The sequence below is a fragment of the Leptodactylus fuscus genome, chromosome 6 (assembly GCF_031893055.1).
Source record: "Leptodactylus fuscus isolate aLepFus1 chromosome 6, aLepFus1.hap2, whole genome shotgun sequence".
NCBI classification, from domain to species: Eukaryota; Metazoa; Chordata; class Amphibia; order Anura; family Leptodactylidae; genus Leptodactylus; species Leptodactylus fuscus.
The window spans coordinates 13,860,073-13,877,405 of record NC_134270.1 but is presented as its reverse complement, the minus strand read 5'-3'; the positions used below and the strand labels follow the sequence as shown (position 1 = coordinate 13,877,405).

Genomic DNA, 17,333 nt, shown 5'->3' with positions numbered 1-17,333 from the left:
CAGCAGATAAACCTCGGTAAATTCTAGAGAGTAATACTCCATACTCGGCTCCGGCTATCCTCGATTAGGCTAAGGTGGCGATGACCTTGAGGTGAAGAAAATTTTCCGAAGCCTTTTCAACCCTTGTAAGGTGGTGTGAGTATTAGACTGTCATTCCCGGTGAAATTAACAACGTAACGGTCCCATATGGCAGAGTTAACAAGCTTCTAAATCTGAGGTCAAGAGTTGAAGTAAGATTATGTCTGCAAACCTAAAGCCAAGGGAAAAGATGTTTTTGTTAAAATTTTTGGTATTATTTTCCAACAGTCTTCTTCTTTTGCACCCAACACACGATCCACAAGATCATTCCAACCAAACATATCATAACGATATCTATGATGTCTGTATATTCAGATGAACTCTTGGGGTTCTTGAACTTGGAGAAATCTGGGTTGACAAATCCGGATCGGACATTCGTCAGATTTCCCAAAAATCTGGTCCATTCATTGGCCATATATCCTAGTTCAAACCCATGCAGGAGACTGGGATTCCTTCCATTATAGTGAACTATGGTGCTTGAAGTCCCTGCCTGCTTGAAGGACCCTGTGGAGTATTTTGTTCCTTTTGTTTCTATTGTAAAGCATGGACAATGACAAGACCTGGTTCAGCTGGTTTCCTGTGTCTACACATGTGCCCGCTACCATCCCCCCATGGACACCATGCGGCATGGAGGAAAACTTACATGGAAGTGTGGACTTCTTCTTCAAGGAGATGATTTTTTTGGCATCTATTACTGATGTGTGAAGATGCCTACAGCTGACTGGTATTTCTTTCTTCTACTGTGTACACGTGGGACTCTGCTACAGCCTGGGAACCTACTATCACCCACCTACCCCAGGAGTTATGGAAGCTTGGCAAGAGAACAGCACCATGTATACCTGGATGGTTTCTGACTTCTTTGGGGCAGTAGAACACAGTGGTAAGAAGAAAGGAGGAGGAGGGCTTGTGATGAAGGACATTTGGGGCATTTTTTGTGGTTAAAAGGACAATAGTGCTGATGCAAGATACCGAACTATCAGCTGTGAGCAGGAGATCTCACCACCTACCAAAGGAACTGCCACATGTTATCATGATAGCTGACTATGTCCCCCACCTCTACAAAATTTCTGCTTGTTATATCCACATGCTGTGACCCCCTCCTCGTGTCCTACAACCACAGTCGGCTGTATTATTATTATTATTATTATTATTATTATTAACATCAATCCACACAGAGAACTAAATGATCCTGCAGTGTGTCTGTGTTTTTTAGTTGCTATGATTCCTAGGATTTCTCTATCTGCCATGAGCTTGTATGTGTTTCTCTCTTGTTATATACTACTGTACCATCTATGAAACTGTATCACTGAAATTTCCCCATTGTGGGACTATTAAAGGAATATCTTATCTTATCTATACAGTACGGGATAGTGAAGCCAATGCAAGGAGTCCCAGCATCCTGAATGGGTTTGGACCTGGATATATGGCCAATGAATAGACCAGATTTTCCAGCATGGATTTGTATGGGGAATTTAGAAGCTATATACATTAGAGAGCAATAATCCAGGTTCTTACTTGGCTGCATATTATTCCTACCTACCCCACCAAGAGGAAAAGGGGATCACAACGGGATAACAGAACACTGGGGATAGGCAAGTATGTCTTTTTTGTTTGGCTTACACCCACCACAGTAGTTTGCTCCAAATCCTGGACCCCTCTAAGCTTTCTTTACTCATGGGCATAGCTATAGAAGGTGCAATGACTGCTGGGGCTTGGAGCCAAAGGCTGGAGGGGACCCAAAGGCTTCTTAATAACATAAGCAGATGCCACTATAATACATATCCCATCGTAAGTGGAGACCCCATTACAGATTCTGCACATGGGCCCCAAGTGCTTCAAGCTATGCCTCGGCTTGTACGTCAAGCATTATGGAAAACTAACAGAAATGATCAAGGCAGCCGATAATATGGAAAGCCTTCCAAGACTATTAAGATGGAAATTTTCCGTTCACAGCTTAATTATCTCAATTTTCTAGTCCATTGCTATTGGGAGGCAATGAATGGTGTAGTAAGGAAGGTCATTATCACATTAACGCTATATTATGTTTGTTAGTAAAACACTATTAATAGTAATAGATGTGAGAAACGCTGAACCCACTGGATTATACCGAGAGAATTCACCAGAAAAACATGGCACCTTATGGATTCCTTTAAAGGAAACTTCTCGCAACATGTTTCAATATTAGACCAATTCCCCAATGTTATAGTGTATCTAAATGTGGAAATGAGCAATTTAATTAAAAGGGAGAAAATATAAAGTCAAAACACCCCTGCAGAGTCACGGGTGTCATCCTCAAAACTTAGTCTCACTTAATAGATCATGGTCAGGGGATAATCGTACACATCAGGGAGAGTGTGTGCCTACATAGGCAGTACAGAGACTTACAAGTCATTCCTGCTCCGCTAGGGATTCTGGGTAAAAAATATGCAAATCTATTCTCCAGGATGTAATTAGGAGAACAGCGCACTGTGTACGCCGCCCTCTAGAGGGCAGCCCCCTTAACATCATGCATGACTCAGTTAATAAGCCTACTAACATGATGCAGATTTAATTGCCAAATTAGTATTTCTATTCCAAAAGGAACAGATTCCCAGCTATGGACAGCGCTGTTTCGGCCTATTGGGCCTCCTCAGCATAGCGCAGGGATACTGATTTGGTAGAGTAAGAGACTATAGACCAGGGTCAGGGGATAATCGTACACATTAGGGAGAGTGTGTGCCTACATAGGCAGTACGGAGACTTACAAGTCATTCCTGCTCCGCTAGGGAATCATGTGATTCTGGAAATGTATTTAAAAATGTTGCTGTTTTCTGCCTGAAAAACCACACTAATATTTCTGCTACTAGGTGTCTCCCTTCCCATTCACTCCCTTACTAGAGAAGTTCCATCTTTAGAAACCAGCAGGCTTATGCATGTCTACACACAGCTTTCCCTGCCTGAGATCATCTGAACATGGGAAGAATATACAAATCTGACTTCCATGATGTAATTAGGATGCCAGTGCCTCAAGTATGCACACCAATAGAGGGCGCTGACTGAGTATGTGCAAGTCTATCTTCCGTGATGTAATTAGGAAGAAAGAGTCTCATTCAAGCAAACCTATAGAGGGCGCTCCCTTTAACATCATGCCGACCTTCTCAGAGGCCTTTGTTTGCAATGATGTTGGGATTATACCAGATACAGTCTCTCAGCCAAGGACAGCTGTTTCGATGTATTTGCATCTCATCAGCTTGGCGCAGAGAGGACTGATCTGGCAGAGGGGAGAGGCTTAGACAGGGTTGAAGGGATATCGTCACTCCATATCTGCACAGAGATGAGTCTGCATCTTCTTACAACTCACAGTGAGTATAAGGAGAGCCTATCTACTTATGAATATCTGGTTATGATATTGCTGATGGGATGTTAGTCATAGACTGTGCTCAGGTTTATCTTTTTTAGCTGTATCATAACCTGGATTTACAATCCAGTGTCCATGAATATCTTATATTATGATCATCTAGGCTGTTCTCAGCTATTTGTTTCCTATTTTACAGTTACTCCTGGCAGAATTACATGCAAAAAAATAGTAGTAGTAATAATGGATGGGGGAAGGGTGTAGACTGTTCTGTATTGTACACACCCCCTGGAAAATGTGTTGCAGTCATAATGGGGCTACTAGTTGCAGAAAATCTGATAGAACATCAGTGAAAGAGTCACAAGGCAATATAATGAGCATCGTGTAGGCCTAGCCTAAAGAGGTTCTCCAGGACCTAGCAAAGTTGGATACAAATGATCTATTAACAGGATACCCAGACCCCTATGTTGATCAGCTGTTTTGCCCTCCAAAAGCCGCATACCAGGTATACGGTAGGAACCACTCCTGCTCCATTTCAGGAGATTGAACTTCAGTTCCAGGCACCGCCACTACAGTATATGGACAGGAATCTGTATATAGTGTACAATCACAAGCCTCAGCACTGAGCCCGGGACGATGATGACACAGAAGAGCACTGGACAACACAAGAAGGCCCGAAGAAGGTAACGGAAGGTGAGTATGAATGTTTTTTTTTCTCACCTGCCCTGGATCTCCACCTATTATACCTCTGGGTCTGTAGAAAGCCCAGAGTACAATGCTGTGAACATTTTAATTCGCCCATTTGTTTGGCTTCATAAAAAAAATCCAAACAATTTGGAATATTTGGGATGAACCTGGCTTGTTGCGAGCTGATTAGCCCATGTCTACTCATCAGTCTCAAATTTTGTCAGGTCAGGGCTACATGGTGGCTCAGTGGTTAGCACTGCAGTCTTGCAGCGCTGGGGTCCTGGTGTTCAAATCCCACCACGGGTAAAAAACCATCTGCATGTAGTTTGTATGTTCTCCCCGTGTTTGCATGGATTTCCATCCCATATTCCAAAAAGACATACAGGTAGGGAAAAAATTTACATTGTGGGCTCACAATCTACATTTAAAAAAAAACTTTGTTAGGTCCTGGACAATCCCTTGTAACCCTTTCCCAATGCTGGGTGTTTGAACATGGCGGCTGCCGGATGTCTACTGTTTTATACATTAGACACCCACTGGTAATGCCCGCCAATGGTGCCTGCACCGATTGCAGGCAATAACCCCTCTGACACCTCAGTCAAAGCTGACCGGTGTGCCATTTTCCCGGTGATCACCGGTACCCGGAGCAAGTTCCTGGTCCGGAATCCAACCAATCACCATCCATACACAACCTTTTCATATTATAACAATTTATTTGCACAAACTTCCATTCCCGGAACCCAGGTACAAATAAGAAAGGTTTGTGTATAACCCTGACGAGGGGTCCTACAATAAGGGGTATTTACTTTATGGGTGAGGGGGAGCAGGTAGACTCCCTTTAAGAGAGCTGTCACCACTTTACTATTGTATAAAATGCTCTTTCAATCTGGAAGGAAAAAAGATCAGATGGTGTTACTTTAAAGGTCAGGACAATACGAGCGGCTGATTCCGGCAGCGCTAGCTTCAGTACTTAGTCATGTAAGCATTGTAATAACCTTTCCTATCACCTCTCATTATCATGATTACAGCTCTGCAGCATGGCTACTTTACGACTCTCTCCTAATGACAATGATCATCTGCTTTATAACAGAGTCAACACCATTGACAGGGATATTGACCTACTCAACTATGCTTGACAGTCGCCAAGAATTCTACTTCAATTGTGTTATCTAGATCTATTCCACGTAAGCCACCTTTACAGCGCAGTGCTCGGGAAACCAGATGTACTACACGGTGGTCTGTAGCACGCATGCACCAGAGCATGAGCACTGCATACTAAATGGTGAGACCATGGGACATGCGGGGTATGTAATAATAAGTCTAACGCTTAAACTTTCTTTGATCTCCTTTCTGATTTGGGCGGCCAAGGCAGTCGTACAAACCACGGGAGAACAGACAGTGCCAACACTGCGACCAAGGGGTCCTAGAAGACAAGGCCCATTACCTGCTACACTGCACCAACTACTCAGCTGTGAGGGCCATCTACTACCAAAGATTCTCGGGCCACATCCAAGACTTCACATCGGCAGACAAAAAGAGGAATCTCTAAATCCTACTGGGGGAAGAGGGGGACTGTGGGGATCGCTGCCCAAAACGGGTCCAGCTGCCACCAAATGAAGATGAAACCCCAAGGACTATTATACCCCATTATCCCCCCACCTAATCACCCACCCACCCTACACCCGCCCATACCCATTAGACCCCAAGGACTATTATATCCCATTATCACCCCACCTAATCACCCACCCACCACCCGCCCATACCCATTAGACTCCAAGGTCTATTATACCCCATTATCACGCCACCTAATTACCCACCCACCCACCACCCGCCCATACCCATTAGACCCCAAGGTCTATTATACCCCATTATCACGCCACCTAATTACCCACCCACCCTACACCCGCCCATACCCATTAGACCCTAAGGACTATTATACCCCATTATCACACCACCTAATCACCCACCCACCCTACACCCGCCCATACCCATTAAACACCAAGGACTATTATACCCCATTATCACGCCACCTAATCACCCACCCACCCTACACCCGCCCATACCCATTAGACCTCAAGGACTATTATACCCCATTATCACGCCACCTAATCACCCACCCTAAACCCGCCCATACCCATTAGACCCCAAGGACTATTATACCCCATTATCACGCCACCTGATCACCCACCCTACACCTGCCCATACCCATTAGACCCCAAGGACTATTATACCCCATTATCACGCCACCTAATCAACCACCCACCCTACACCCGCCCATACCCATTAGACCCCAAGGACTACTGTACCTACAATCCAACCACCCTCCCATCCATCCACCCACTCGACGCAAACTTGCAGAGAAAAAACTCATATGAAATATGCTAAAGATAATGGCTGCAATGTGTTTTCGCTGAGTGTTTTTCTGCAGCGATTTTTTGCCTGGGTTTCGCTACGTTGGGAGGTCTTAGCTTTAGGCTTATTTGGCTCATAATGAAGCCATGAGAGGAGCAATGACTAGAGTGAAACAAAGCAATATCCTAAAATACACCCATTAATAAATAATGGAATATAGTACAGAGAATAACAACACAGTTTATCATGTTTTATTCACCTCGCTGCTTGTCTATACTACACCATGATACTAAACCTGCTGATCTGCACATCTAATACCGCACAGGAGAGGATTGTAGCGCCCCGCATTATACAGTCTAATGTTCAAGGGAAACCTGCACATAAACTAAGGAGCAAATCAATATATAGACAATAACAGGCGGCTCATGTGGGGGAAACTGCGGCTCAGAATCATTTCATCTAAAGAGCAGTATCTGGGTCTGACCAAGAGATTATGGAATCATTTTATGTAAAAAGTGTAATAATAGAAAGTTTTATAATGTTTCATTATATAATTATTAAGATGACTTAATGCTCAGGTTCAGCTTCATTCTAATGCACATGGCAGTGAGTCTGTATGTGGTGGCAGTTTAACAACTATATACGTCCAGGTAGTAGCTGTTTATATCTGCAAGGATATACCTTTACCTGTATCTCTATCTGTACCTATATCTGCACCTGTACCTGTATATGTAGCTGTATCTTTACCTGTACCTGTACCCATATCTGTACCTATATCTGTACCTGTAGCTGTATATGTACTTATATCTGTATCCAGTGGCGTAACTACCGCGGAATCAGCGGAGGAAGCTGCCACAGGGCCCGGGATATTAGGGGCCTTGTGACAGCCGCTACCGCTGCTATCATTATACTCATGAGTCTTTTCAGACCCCCGAGTATAATGATCAGCGGCCCGGGAGAGGTAAGAAACATAAAAAACACTGCTACTTACCTCTCCACGATCCGGGCAGGCTTCAGCTTAGTCGTCTAATGTCTCATGACACTGGCCTGCGTCCCGTGTCATGTGACGTCTGACGTCATTGAAGATGGACTACTTCGGAGGCCGACAGCATAGGAGCAGTGAGATAGGTAACAGAGGGTTTTTTTTATGGTTTTCTCCCCCGGGTCTCTGATTATTATACTCTGGGGTCTGAAAAGACCCCAGAGTATAATAATTGTTTATGGGGGTCCACAGTGGGACATAATACTGTGTGCAGGGGCCACTATGGGGCATAATACTGTGTGCAGGGGACACTATGGGGGATAATACTGTGTGCAGGGGCCACTATGGGACATAATACTGTGTGCAGGAGCCACTGAGGGACATAATACTGTGTGCAGGGGCCACTGAGGGATATAATACTGTGTGCAGGGGCCACTATGGGGTACAATACTGTGTGCAGGGGCCACTATGGGGGATAATACTGTGTGCAGGGGCCACTATGGGGTACAATACTGTGTGCAGGGGCCACTGAGGGACATAATACTGTGTGCAGGGGCCACTATGGGGGATAATACTGTGTGCAGGGGCCACTATGGGGTACAATACTGTGTGCAGGGGCCACTGAGGGACATAATACTGTGTGCAGGGGCCACTATGGGGTATAATACTGTGTGCAGGGGCCACTATGGGACATAATACTGTGTGAAGGGGCCACTATGGGGTATAATACTGTGTGCAGGGGCCACTATGGGGTATAATACTGTGTGCAGGGGCCACTATGGGACATAATACTGTGTGCAGGGGCCACTGAGGGACATAATACTGTGTGCAGGGGCCACTATGGGGTATAATACTGTGTGCAGGGGCCACTATGGGACATAATACTGTGTGAAGGGGCCACTAGGGGTATAATACTGAGTGGAGGGGCCAATATGGGGGATAATACTGTGCAGGGTCCACTATGCGGCATAATACTGTGTGCAGGGGCCACTATGGGGCATAATACTGTGTGCAGGGGCCACTATGGGGCATAATACTGTGTGCAGGGTCCACTATGGGGGATAATACTGTGTGGAGGGGCCACTAAGTGACATAACACTGTGTGCAGGGGCCACTATGGGGCATAATAGAGGGCGCAGGAATGCGTAGGAGGGGGTCGGTCGCGGTCTTCGGTGTCAGTCGGGGGGGGGGGGGGGGGGCATGTCAAAAGTTCACCACGGGGCCCCGCCATTCCTAGTTATGCCACTGTCTATATCTGTACCTGTATATGTACCTATATATGTATCTGTACCTATACCTGTATCTCAATCTGTACCCATACCTGTACCTATCTCCCTATCTGCACCTGTACCCATATCTGTACCTATATCTGTACCTGTACCTATATCTGTATCTGTACCTATATCTGTACCTCTACCTTTACCTATATCTGTACCTACATCTGTACCTATACCCATATCTCTACCTATATCTGTATCTGTACCTATATCTGTACCTCTACCTTTACCTATATCTGTATATGTACCTGTACCTATACCCATATCTGTACCTATATCTGTACTTGTACCTTTACCCATATCTGTACCTATACCTTTATCTGTACCTGTACATCCTTGCAGAGTTAGAAAAAGCACAAGATCAGTTGTCAGTTTCAACTCAGTAAGTGCCGTGTATATACTTAGGAGAACCGCCATGATGCTGAAGAAAAGAGGTCATGTGATCTGCCGGTGCCAGAAAATACAGGCCTGCAGTAAGGGCAAGGATATTCTATTCCTCCTGTAACTAGGGCTAACTTATCAGCCTAACCCTAACATACTGTATATACTCGAGTATACAGTCCTATGAAAAAGTTTGGGCACCCCTATTAATCTTAATCATTTTTTGTTCTAAATATTTTGGTGTTTGCAACAGCCATTTCAGTTTGATATATCTAATAACTGATGGACACAGTAATATTTCAGGATTGAAATGAGGTTTATTGTACTAACAGAAAATGCGCAATATGCATTAAACCAAAATTTGACCGGTGCAAAAGTATGGGCACCCTTATCATTTTATTGATTTGAATACTCCTAACTACTTTTTACTGACTTACTGAAGCACAAAATTGGTTTTGTAACCTCAGTGAGCTTTGAACTTCATAGCCAGGTGTATCCAATCATGAGAAAAGGTATTTAAGGTGGCCAATTGCAAGTTGTTCTACTATTTGAATCTCCTCTGAAGAGTGGCATCATGGGCTACTCAAAACAACTCTCAAATGATCTGAAAACAAAGATTGTTCAACATAGTTGTTCAGCGGAAGGATTCAAAAAGCTGTCTCAGAGATTTAACCTGTCAGTTTCCACTGTGAGGAACATAGTAAGGAAATGGAAGACCACAGGGACAGTTCTTGTTAAGCCCAGAAGTGGCAGGCCAAGAAAAATATCAGAAAGGCAGAGAAGAAGAATGGTGAGAACAGTCAAGGACAATCCACAGACCACCTCCAAAGAGCTGCAGCATCATCTTGCTGCAGATGGTGTCACTGTGCATTGGTCAACTATACAGCGCACTTTGCACAAATAGAAGCTGTATGGGAGAGTGATGAGAAAGAAGCCGTTTCTGCACGTACGCCACAAATAGAGTTGCCTGAGGTATGAAAAAGCACATTTGGACAAGGCAGCTTCATTTTGGAAACAAAAATTGAGTTGTTTGGTTATAAAAAAAGGCGTTATGCATGGCGTCCAAAAAGAAACAGCATTCCAAGAAAAACACATGCTACCCACTGTAAAATTTGGTGGAGGTTCCATCATGCTTTGGGGCTGTGTGGCCAATGCCGGCATCGGGAATCTTGTTAAAGTTGAGGGTCGCATGGATTCCACTCAGTATCAGCAGATTCTTGAGAATAATGTTCAAGAATCAGTGACGAAGTTGAAGTTACGCCGGGGATGGATATTTCAGCAAGACAATGATCCAAAACACCGCTCCAAATCCTCAGGCATTCATGCAGAGGAACAATTACAATGTTCTGGAATGGCCATCCCAGTCCCCAGACCTGAATATCATTGAACATCTGTGGGATGATTTGAAGCGGGCTGTCCATGCTCGGCGACCATCTAACTTAACTGAACTTGAATTGTTTGTCCAAAATACCTTTATCCAGGATCCAGGAACTGATTAAAAGCTACAGGAAGCGACTAGAGGCTGTTATCTTTGCAAAAGGAGGATGTACTAAATATTAATGTCACTTTTCTGTTGAGGTGCCCATACTTTTGCACCGGTCAAATTTTGGTTTAATGCATATTGCACATTTTCTGTTAGTACAATAAACCTCATTTCAATCCTGAAATATTACTGTGTCCATCAGTTATTAGATATATCAAACTGAAATGGCTGTTGCAAATACCAAAATATTTAGAACTAAAAATGATTAAGATTAATAGGGGTGCCCAAACTTTTTCATAGGACTGTAAGTCGACCCGAATATAAGCCGAGGCCCCTAATTTTACCACATAAAACAGAGAAAACTTACTGACTCGAGTATAAGCCGAGGGGGGGAAAATGCATGGCATTCTGTTTGTGCTCATGGTAATCCTAACCGGCTTCAGGCCCATATGGTAATATCACAGACGTCACGTGGTCTGAGATATTGCCCTATAGGCCCAAAGCCTGTGGTAGTAGTAATAGCCTGTTACTGCTAGCACAGGCTTTGGGCCTGTATGGCAACAGGCTGCTACTGCTACCAGAAGGCTTTGGGCCTGTATGATAATACCTCAGTCTGGGGCATTATCATATAGGCCCAAAGCCTTATGGTAGCAGTAGCAGCCTGTGAGTAAAATTGTTTATTATTTTCTCTCCCCTCCCCTGGGGCTCCGATTATTATACTCGGGGGTCTGAAAAGGGGGATGGTGGGGGTGCGGGAAAAAAAAAAATTCCAGCTGTGCCAGAATCAGTGGAATGACATAATAAGGGTAAGTTCACATGGAGTTTTTTGGTCAGGGTTTTGACATTGTCATGTCTTTTTTAATGGTTCCAGGAATATAAACAAGTAAAAACTTGAGAGTCTTCAGCAGTCGATACCTTTTTTAATGGCTAACTAATAATGATGACAGATTAGAAGCTTTCGAAACTCTCGGCCTCTTCCAGATTTTTTTTCCAGCATATGTGCTAAGTGTAAACACGAAACGTAATGTGAACAAAGTCTTATTCCTTTAAAAACATCCCACTACGGAGACGAGCAAAACAATCTGCCCCCAATCTGAGTCATCTATTTGCTGTTCTTCTCCTCCTGGGATACAACTGGCAAATAAACTTTACAGGTCTGAGGATTATTTACCGTGAATGAAAGCGAATAGTAGACAAATGTATTAACCTATTCAAGTTTGCCGCAGTGCAAAAAAGCAGACACACAGTACTGTGCAGACGGCCAGTGTTGGGGGGGCTAGTCAAAGTGGCCCAGGGCTCCTGGCTCCAAAGGGGCCCTGGGATCCGCAGCATCAGACCTTTGGTACCCCTGGTACTGGTTGGCTGGATGAGAGACAGTTCTCTTCGATCTGTAGGAGAGCTTTAGATACCTTTACCCAGGGAGCATTGTCTATAAGAAATTTCCAAGCATTGTTTCTCCAGAATGAGAAGAACCACCTCCCAGATTTATACATTATCTTGTTCTGGGGATAATATCGCTCCTTAAGGAGAGATCACCTTCTTAGGTGTATGAAGTCTTAGAAAAGCCTTTTTCGCTCCACTGGGGGATCATGGGAAAAAAAAATATGACAATCTGTTTTCGGAGATGTAAATAGGAAAAGAGTGCCTCAGCTAGCTGCCCTCTAGAGGTAGCCCCCTTAAACATCATGCCCAACTTTTTCAACAAGCCTTAAATGCTATGATGCGGGGATTAGTCAAATCAGTATCCCAGCTGTGGACAGAGCTGCTTCGATCTGGTTGGATCTCCTCAGCACAGCGTAGGGAAAAAGTGATTTGGTAGAGATGAGAGATTTCTAGACCAGGTTCTCTCCTTAAGGAGCGATATTATCAACAGAACCTGGTCTAGAAGTCTCTCATCTCTACCAAATCAGTTTTCTCTACACTGTGCTGAGGAGATCCAACCAGATCGAAACAGTGCTCTCCACAGCTGGGATACTGATTTTACTAATCTTGGGCTTGTTGAAAAAGTCGGGCATGATGTTTAAGGGGGCTACCCCTAGAGGACAGCAAGCTGAGGCACTGTTTTCCTATTCACATCTCAGAAAACAGATTTAGTTCAGTCGGCCAAAATACTAATTCCATTACATTGGTTGGAAAAAGAGTCACCTCAAGTGTCTGAATGGTTGAGTAGAATAGATGAAGTAGCTAGGCTAGAAGAACTGTATAGCTGGGAGTTGAGGAAACACCAGTCCTTTGTCAACCTTTGGAAACCATGGTTCAAGTACCGAAACTGTACCAGGCCACATACTTCTGTTAGCATCAGCTGATATTTGATATTTAATATTACCCAACCGTTTCTATCCAGTAGCTACATGTGCATCCAGCCTTGTCTCTCATGCTCTTTTTTGTTTTTAGCACTGACTTAGTCGCTATGGACCTATCCCTCCCTTACCACCTCTATCCTTCCGCTCCGACCCCCTTCCCCCCCCCCCTTCCCTTCCCTCCCCCCCCCCCTCCAACCCAATTCACTATATGGTTAACTTATTTTATTGTTTTTGTTCTATGCTCATATTTATGTGCAATGTGCTGATGCATGATTCTGCTTGTATTTTTGTGCATTTGTTAACCTGTACAAATTTTCAATAAAATAAGAATTTGAAAGAAAGAAAGAAAACAGATTTGCACTTTTTACATTATCTTGGTGATAGAAAATGGTCAAAACTGAGAAAAACAACCGAATTTCATGAAACAGCAAGGAAATTTTTCAGGACCTAAAAATTGAGACATCCCTTCCAAGTAGGAGTCAGAATATGAAGCTCCGGAGCCTGAATGTCTCCTCTGAGGGTCAAGTACAGAACTTTTTTCACTCCAAATCCTATACAAGGGAAGTGAAATTGACGCAGTTTGGGATTTACATCCTCTTTCATAACCATGAGATACGTGGCTCTCTTTAATTGCATATCAAAGGAAAATCATAACCTCAAACACAACTTTACACCCGGGCCTCCCTCCATCAGCTCCGGACATCAATGTTAGAAGAGCCTTTCATGCCAGGCAGATGTACCAGTAGAAAGAAGCCAGCTGGCCGGGACTGGTACATCACCAGCTGCCCTCTTTGTTTGTAGAAGAGTCGAACTGGACATTGAGTGTAATGATAGTGCCAATTACCAACGCCGCGAGCAAAGTGCGGAATATTAGACATTAGTATTGATTATTATGAAGCGGAAACATCTGTGAGATGTCAGATAAGCTACTGAGATGGCTTTGTGTCGCCGTAGGAGTAGATGACACAAAGACCGTCAACTGAGCAACTCATAGAAATCAAATCATGGATATTAGAGATGAGTGAACAGTAAAATTTTCGAGGTTCGATATTCGTTTCGAGTAGCCCCTCAATATTTGACTACTCGAATCGAATATCGAACCCTATTATAGTCTATGGGGGGAAAATGCTCATTTCAGGGGTAGGCAACGTTCGATCAAATTATACTTACCAAGTCCACGAGTGAGGGTCGGGCTGGATCCTCCGAGAAGTCTTCTCCGCGTAGCGTCCCCGCGGCATCTTCCGGCTCTGAATTCACTCTTCCAGGCATCGGGCCTGGGCAGAGCCGACTGCACATGCCCACACTACAAGCGGACATGCGCAGTCGGCTCTGCCCAGGCCCGATGCCTGGCAGAGTGAATTCAGAGCTGGAAGATGCCGCGGGGAAGCTGCACGGAGAAGACTTATAAAGGTAGGAGAAGATGCCAAATAACCACACGGCGGAGAACTAGCCCTTAAAAGACACAGGTTCTTCTCCCATTAATAGCTGTTGCTTCACTGGTTCCGGCACACTTGGATTTGTTTCTCTAGCCCCCACCGTTCCTGAGCAATCACTGCAGTTAGATTTAGTGCTTCATATGGTATTTAGACTATGTACTGTCAGGAGGGTGGTGTCAGGCAGGATCGGACTCATCCGACACCTGGATGAGTTCACTCGCGCGTCGGAGGGCTGTACGGACATTACTGAGCATGCGCAGTCGGCTCTAACAGGGTCTCTGCTGTCAGAGCCGACTGCGCAGGCGTCAGACATGACGAAGAAAGAAGACGACAGACAAGGGGAGGAGGCAGATGAAGAAGAAGGATGCCCCCATTGCTGCCGAGACCTCAATAGCATACCGGTAAGTACCGGTATTTCTAAGGAGACCACATCTAAAGGTAGGAGATGAATAGCCTTTCTTAAGGCTATTCCGATGTGGTAATTAGAAAAAAAGTTGTTTTAATGGTAGAATCCCTTTAAATAGCACATCAAGTACCAAAACTAACTGTGCTTGTTACTCAGGAATGGTGGGGGCTAGAGAGAAAATCCCAACTGTGCTGGAATCAATGGAATTGAACTCATTCACAGATGCTAAAAATTGGAGTTGGTTGAGATCAAAACCCAAATCACACTCCTGATTCTGTGGCAGTGTTTGAAACAAGACACCACGTTGGTAGCGTCTAAATCATAAACAAGAAAAAACAAAAGGCATCTCGCAACTGTAATGTAAGGGCTGAAAATAACAATTTTATTACATCTCTTTAAAAATCTGTATAAAAACCAGATCCTTGGATAAATTCCTACAAGTTTCAAACCCATGGAGATGAGTTCTTAGTCATAAGAGCCCTGCTATGAAAGAAATTTTTACAAAAATTGGAGAAAGTTTTTTATGCAGCAAATGCATGATTTCTACATTTTCATTTTCATTTTTCTTATCCTGAACAAAACATGACAAATTGTCCAAGGTTCATATTAACATGTAAAATGTACGCAATTTGTGTTTTGGGGAATTTTTTGCATCCATCTACATGCCTTCTGAAAAGTCATATTTTTTTCTCTCCAGGTTTGATAAAAGGATAAACTCGTTCCCCTGACATCACGCAGCCTTACAGACACAGAAAAACTGCACCAGCATCTTCCCACTCCCCTCCTTCAATCAAGATAGATTATTTTGGTGACCATGAAGGTTTCTGACGTGGCTTGGTTGGGTGTAGAGTTGAGTAAATTTGACTAGAATATTTTTATATTTTTGGGTTTGGCCCGAACCCAAAACTTTGGGGGTTCATTACCCATGAACCAGAAGTGAAATAGCAGACCGGGCCAAAGCCTTCACTGTACCGCGCAGAGGCTGCTGGCCCGCTCTGTCTGCAGTGCGGGGATTCCAGTCTCCTCCTTGGGCCAGGAACGGCACTTCTTGGATCAGGGGGTCAGCCACGGGTCAGAAGCTCATTAGGCCTCATTATTTAGGCCACTGGTTATTCAGTTAATCCTGGTGACAGCTTCCCTCCTGTTTATGACCCTTCTACCTCCTCTGTCTCTATTGTGTTCCTATGTATGACCTTGGCTTGCCTTCCAGACTTCCTCTCTTTGACCTCTCGATTTGGATACCTTCTGACCTCCTGCAGATGACCTTGGCTTGTTTCCTGACTACTCCTGCTTGACCTCTATTTGGCTACTTGGTGACCTCATGTATATGACCTGGCTTGATCCACTTAGTTTTGGCTATTCCTGATAACCTGCGAGACCTCCAGTGTACGACTTGGCCTGTATGACCTTCCTGTTGTGCTTCCACTACCTTCTATTGACCATCTCCTCCATCTCCTCATCTGCTGAGGTTAGTGTTACTGTGTTTTCTGGGTTCTCTGCTACTTGGGGTTCATTGAGTGCGTGACGCTCTTTGGGCAGTTGCGGGCTTGGGTCCCAGAATTTACCAAGTCCAACTCCACCATCAGGAGCTCTGGCGAAAACCTCTGGGGCCTGGTTCCGCTCTGGTTAGGAGAGCGTTGTACACTCAGGTCTGTCTTTGGCCTCGGTGTTTGTGGATTCTGGTTGCCCAGGACTAACAGTCCATTATTGTCGCATCAGATTCCTAACATGAAAATATTACACTAGCAGTTCTCCTCAGATCTCAGAGTATAAAAGGTGGAGACTAGAGATGAGCGAGTAGTGTTCGATCGAGTAGGTGTTCGATCGAGTACTACGGTATTCAAGATACTCGTACTCGATCGAACACTACTAGCTGTTCGAAGTTTAAGGTTCGATGCAGAACCAGCGTTGATTGGCAGAATGCTATACATTCTGCCAATCAACGCTGGTCCTTCTCTTACCTTTCCGAAGTCTTCTCCGCACTGCGTCCCCGCGTCTTCTTCCGGGTGGAATTCACTCTGCCTAGGCAGAGCCGACTGCGCATGCGCGGGCATGCCCCCGCATGCTCAGTCGGCTCTGCTCAGGCGTCGGGCCTGGCAGAGCCGACCGCGCATGCGCAGTCGGCTCTGCCTAGGCTCCGATGCCTAGGCAGAGTGAATTCCAGCCGGAAAACGCCACGGGGGGCGCGGCGCCGGGAGAAGACTTGAAGGGGAATCCAGCCCGACCGTCACTCGTGGACTTGGTAAGTATAATTTTATCGAATTTTCCCACACCTCCTCTGGACATCCTTGTGGCATTTGGTGTTCACTCTGTGTCTTTTTAGGCCTGTGATTGGTCCTCGTCAGTCGCATGGGGATGCCATGACACTTGCATTGCCTGGAATGACTCCGAAAGTGCATGATGTCACCAAAGAGGTCGGAAGAGGCCTCAGAAGGCGTGCCAGATACCACGAGGATGCCCAGAAGAGTTGAGTAAGACGTCATTTTTTTCACACCTCCCTTGGGCCTTCACCTATTATACTTTGGGAAGAAGTCTCAGAGTATAATAATTTCACTTCCAATTTGTGACAATACAAAATTTGGGGGCCAAATTGTCCAAACCCCAAACACATCTT

At 44.7% G+C, this 17,333-nt stretch overlaps 1 protein-coding gene across 1 annotated transcript in view; it reads right to left on the bottom strand.

Moving 5' to 3' along the window:
- CA10 (carbonic anhydrase 10) overlaps positions 1-17,333 on the bottom strand; it is a 223,744-nt gene that overhangs the window by 84,763 nt on the left and 121,648 nt on the right. The gene's annotated exons all lie outside the window — the stretch shown is intronic.